Source organism: Aulonocara stuartgranti (genome assembly GCF_965226115.1).
Source record: "Aulonocara stuartgranti genome assembly, chromosome: 15".
NCBI lineage: Eukaryota > Metazoa > Chordata > Actinopteri > Cichliformes > Cichlidae > Aulonocara > Aulonocara stuartgranti.
This window is the reverse complement of record NC_138951.1, coordinates 37,456,358-37,462,481: the sequence shown is the minus strand read 5'-3', so window position 1 is coordinate 37,462,481 and position 6,124 is coordinate 37,456,358.

The window sequence follows — 6,124 nt, the reverse complement described above, 5'->3', positions numbered from 1 at the left end:
TGAATTAGTTGCATAAATTTGTGGATAATTTCCTGCATAACAAAGTGCTGCACATTCACGAGGAATTTCATTCATCATTACTTAACAAAGTCAATACTGTTCCGGCTGAAATGCCACAAATGTTCTGACGCAAATAATAAAAAGTGAAAAAAGAATAGGATCAAATAGAGTTCAGCAAGGCCCCACATTGATGTTCAACACCGCAGAAACCCCAAAATGAATCTTCACTCTTACTTTCCTAAAAAGTAAACTATTATTTAAGACACCTGGAGCTAATTGATGCAAAAAATGCTATAAGAGCACAAAGGTCCTCTATTACTTTCTCCTACGTGTATGGACACAAAGGCGGTGTGATATGTTTTACATATTTATGTTGTTCTGCCCCGTTCTTCATTTCTACATTGATTTTCTACACAGCTGGACTTCAAGGAGGGCAACGGGACATAAAAGAGCATCCTCTCAGCCTCCCTCTCTGGTTCTGTGGAGACAGAAGGAACTGGAGATTCTGTATGGGTGGGAAATAGAGCGCGTGTAATCTGGAGCACGCATCTTCCCCCTGCTCAGGCTGCGGCATTAAATCGATATTCCGCAAAGCTTTCTCTTGTTTTCACATTCACTTGACTGCAACCGTGATGCGCCGCGAGGGTCGAGCAGCCGCTCCCTGATTTTTGTGGCACTTGTGCCCCCCTTCGCCTGCCACCGCCCCCCCCCCCCCCTTTTTTTTCTTCCTCTTCCACCTTCACTTCACTTCACTCCACAGCAGACACCCTCATTTGGATGGCTCCAAGGCGATGCACCCATTCCATTTGTCTCTTGTGTTAACAGGAGGCGGCAGAAATAAGGCAGTGCGCTATCTCTATACAGAGCATTATCTCCGGCTTGCTCCTCCAGCACCATGAAACAATGATTATTAACTGCTTGAGAAGCATGCTTAGGGATTTCAAGGCTTGTTGCCACACTTAGGGAACATGAAGTGTATTGCACAACGCACCCCATGCACAAGATTTTTTATTTTTTTTGCCTGAAAATAATGCTTCCTCTTTTCTTGATATTTGTGAGTACTTTCAGAAGCTACTGGCTTGCCCGAAACCCCCGGCGGGAAGAGTAGTAAGTATGGCTAACGGCATTATGATCGGACGTGTGACAGGAGCATTTTCACAAGAAACCAGCCTAGCACTTCCTTTTCAAGATTTAAAAGCCTGTTGTGCAGCGTCATCCTGCTGTAAGATAGTGGTTATGCATTCATACACTCAAGTGTTCACACACACACACACTCTCCATCATTATAAAAGCAAAGCCCTGCCTCTGCAAAATGGGTCATACACTGCAGTCACTTTATCTCAGCAAATGTATTGTGCCTGCGTGAGTGTGTGAGTGGTAGGCATGCGCATGTGTGATCACACATCAAAGGCAAGACTCCCAATATTAAAGCACGGGTGTCTTTGCTGAAACAGGACTTGAGCGTGTCAAACCGTTGAATGTTTTCAGCACTTTTGAGCTCGTGCGATATAGTTAGCCAGGAGAGCCAAAATGAATTTTTCCTTTAATACCTTCAAACGGCCAAAAGGAGGGTGCTCGCGCTCTAAAATAATCTACAGAAGCATCATATTTATTCTACCTTAGTCCACTCTGTGTCATACGTGAATACAGTTTCAGCCCAATGTAAGATTCCTTCTGAATACAGGGGGGAAAATAAAAGCCTTGGTTCAAGATACACTGTCAGGCTAATACAGAGACACACATTTGCAGATATATACCCACTGTGGAATGAATTTTCGCTGTGGGGTTCAAAGCTGTGCCAGTCAAAGAGGGAAGACAGCTCCGTGCCGCCGTCTTATAGACCCATCACTGTGCGAGCTAATCTGCGGCATGTTCTGGCCCTATATTTAGACCAATGTTTTGTGAACACTTAGCATAATTCAGTGAGACGAAAGGAGCTTTTCAAAGCTGTTAACCTCATCTCTTTAAAACTCATTTGGAGTTTTTCAGCTGCGCATTCCAACACACCTGTTCTCCTCTTTGTAGACCTGTAAATACTCTCTGGTTTAGTGAGGAAATAGTTCAGCATAATTGGCGGTGATGGTGCAGTGTGACAATGAGAGCACGCCACAAATGTGAGGAGGTGATTTATTCATTCAGCTGCTCGTGAGAGAATGGGTGTTGAGTGAAATCGGCTCCAGAAACAGTGCAAAAATGTGCCGTCGTTCCCTTCATAGAGCATCGCTCGATGTCTGCAGTCATCGTCTTTACTGTACTCGTCACATAATTTGACATCTCAATAATCACGTCCTTATAAATTTAGAGGAAGTAATATTTCAGAGATAACACAGCACCTTGATTTCATTTGGTCCCATTTATTATACAGAAAGTAGCTGATTTCAGACTGCGTGAAAGTGTGTGCGTGTGTGTGCGTACCAAATGCTCTAAACGGGTCCAGGTGGGCCAGTGGGAGATGGTCATACTCAAAGCCTTTACCTCCATCTGCTGTGTGGCCTGCACAAGCTCGCACATTTCCACACAAACACACAGATGAGATAGACTGTCTGGTTCAAAAGCCCATCCCTTAAGCATTAAACGCTATATGCTTTGGCCACAGAAGCGTGCCACACTGGGGTCCTGCATGGCATCTGCCTCCCAGCTCCCAGAGCCAAGGCGTGGGGCCGAGGGAGGGGCCTGGGGAAGAGATAAGCTCTTCCTCCCCTGGTCACTGCTACGCCATGGGAACCGGACAGGCCTGGAGCCTCAGCTGAGCACCGCTGATAATATCCACATGAGTGTACATGCACGTGTGTGTGTGTGTGTGTGGTTACATGAATGGTTGCTGATGAGATGGGGTTGAGGGGTTGCATGTGCGTGTGTTTGTGTTTGTGGGTAGGTTAGGTGCATGCATGGATGCACACACTTACATTTTTTTTAAAAAATAGTCAAATATCACGACTGAGACAAAAATGCCCATCCATGAAATATTAAAAGTTTTGCAGTTTCATGCCAGTTGTTCACAGAAGTGTGTAAAGATATGCATCCTCCAGAGGAATGCATTTGTTTTAAACAATATGTATAAAAAAAACCAAATCAATTGCCGTTCTGCAAAAATGCATGGAAATAAGAATTTTAATGTCAAGCTGACTCGACATTAAAGCAAACACGTGTTTCTTAAGTGTCTGAAAATGAGTGACAATATGCTTGCAAGCCACTCTTCCTCACTTAAGTGTTGATATTCTCACAAAAACCTGCACAAGAAACAAATGAAATTATCCACTTTACAGATTGCTCTACTTCATTTTGGGATATGAAATTTTAAGACAAACTAAATAAGAATCCGCTGGTAGGCAGAGGAAGACAAAGCTCATAATAAGTACAGTACATTTCATTAGAGCGAGTGCTGTAATGACAATGACATGAAGCAATGCCGCTCTTACAATAGTGCTCATTGTATTTTTTTTCCCCATTCTGTGCCCACATTTACAATGTAAGATTAATTGCTTTGCTGCTAACTGCAAATCAGTCTGCCCCTGTTCTAATTCGTTGTTTATTTAACATGAGTGTAATCTAGTCTTTTGTAAAATGACAGAAATGGTTCCTCTTTGTTCAGCCGCACTGACCTTATCATTTTAACTTGTCATATCAGAATGCTCATTTACTCATCGCGTTAACAGTCGCCTCACGTAACGAGGCAGTCGGGCAAATTCAATTAATTTGGGGCTGCTTTTAATCGTGTTGATGTTTCAAATAACAGCGCATGACAAAAAGGTCTGGATCATGATAGAAACACTAATTGTTTAAACAAAATAAAGGGGATGATAGGATAGTGTAAAATGTATCAAAAGTTAAACCTGCTTGAATTTATTAAGGTAATATTATGCATCAAGATGAGGCCCATGGAATAGTCTCGTGCAGTATGTATATTTGTTTAAACCACCTAAATGATATGTTAAATGTACTGTGCCTATCATTTTAAGCTAATATAATAATTACCTCAATGATTTTCAGAAGGAATGATTAGGTAGTGCAAATTAAAACTGCTGCTTTTAATGGACATTTTTGATATTATTTTATAAAACTATTTGAGTACATAGGACCTCTTTACAAAGCCAAAGAGAAAAAACAAGCAGAGAGATGTCTCCTTGATATTTATTAAACATTGCTCTTCTTTTTTTTTAATCATTTCATCATTAGTGAAATATGGCTGATGAACACTGAACTGCCGGCACGTTGATTGCTTTTAGCAATTCTTTGATGTCATTTAATTACAACGTCTCTGGTGTAAGTCCAACCAAAGGCATTTCGTGTCATCCTATAGATTTCTGTTGTTCGCCGTTGCTGCTTTCCTTCCAGCTGCCCCGATGAATGTGACATATTTATCTAACCACTCATTACTGTTCATGATTGTTGACGTGTCTGATCTGTGAGAGAGTAATCTGTACTGTTAAGAATCAGAGTCTGAAGTAGTTATCAACTATAAGATGCAAGATGAACGTAGATGTTTCTAGTATTTAATAAAGTTATGTTTTGCAGTCTGGTTGGAAGACCCGCCATACTAAATGAAGAACAGCGAACATGGTGAAACATAAAATGCCTTGTCATGTGTGTAACCCTCTGAGGACTAGCATGTGTTTTGACAGGGGGAGGAAGAGAGAGAGAGCAAAAGAGAGACAAAGACAGAGAGAACTATCCAGAGATCCAGGTCAGCTGTGAGGCCTCAGCTGGAGTGCAGGGCTACACCTGTCAGCGCCCAGGGCCCCTCTCTCTATCTCGCTGTCTTCTTTCTGTCTCTCTCTTTCTGTCCAGCTGGACTCTCAACCCCCCACCCAGTCTCCACCTCCCAGATCCAGGCCACTTCAGCCCAGCCATGCATGGACATCTCTGGGAATTCATTCCGGATGCTTCCTGTTCATTGCATCCACTCCTCCCTCTCTCTCCCTCTCTTTTCGTTCTCATTTTGTCCTTTTACTCCTCCTTTTGCTATCTACCTCATAACACATCTCTATTTTCTCACGCACTTGATTTTTACTTAAACAGCACAACCAACTAAATCCCAACCACGCAGAACATGGTTCACTAAAACATTAGCAGTCTAAAACATTTCAACTACTATTGCCTGACCTGAATTTGTAGGAAAAGTCATAGTTTTTGGTTTATCCTGTGTGTTTGGCAGGAGTGAGCACTTTTTTTTTCAAAGATGGTGGCACAAATATCCAAAGTTTTCATTGTAAAGTTTTAGAGGGAACCACTAAGGAGCACAACACATTCGCACCACTCCTTTCTCCCGCTGTGCATCCAAAGCCTCTTTTCTACACAGTCAGCAGCAGCAGCTGGAAGCATTAAAAATGTTGGTACAAGCATCCTTTCTATTCTGATGTGACTGTAGCCTATTTTCCCAAAGTGTGCATGTACTGTAAAATTAAGTCCATACCATTTCTGCACTCTTTACCGTCAGCTGAGAAAGTTTATATTATGTATATTTCATCATATTGTCTGTTTAAACTAAAATAAAATAAAAACAATGCAACAAGTTCAGTCTGAGTTTAGACACTAAATAGCAGCAAACTAATTAAAAAACTTAATCCATGCTTGGTTATATTCTTATATAAACTGTGCATTATACTATTTTATACAGGAGTTGTCAGAAAGGAGTACAACTTTGAAAAAAAAAATCATACACTTCCAGTAATCCAAGGTAAACAGGAAGTCAGATGACCACTTGTAAAACCAAATAAGGTATGCAGAAGAGCTTTTTTTTAAAACTGATGTTCAGCAGAAGACCACACTGGGATCAACTCCTGTGAGCCAAGAACAGGAAACAGAGGCCACAACATGTACAGGCTTATCAAAACTGGAAAATGGAAGATGAGAAAACTGTTGTGCGGTCTGATGAGTCATGTTTTGTTGCTGTGGGATTTAGATGGTAGGGTCAGAATTTGACATGAAGAACAAGAACGAGCTTTGTAACAGTTCGGGATAGTGGTGGGGATGTTTTCACAACAGACTGAGTGTTTTCGCTTACTATATCCATCCTTTAATGAGGACAGTGATAGCTTCCAGCAGGATAACTCACCATATCACAAATGTCAAATCGTCTTAAGCCCCTTTCTGGAACATGACGATGACTTCACTGTACTCGAAT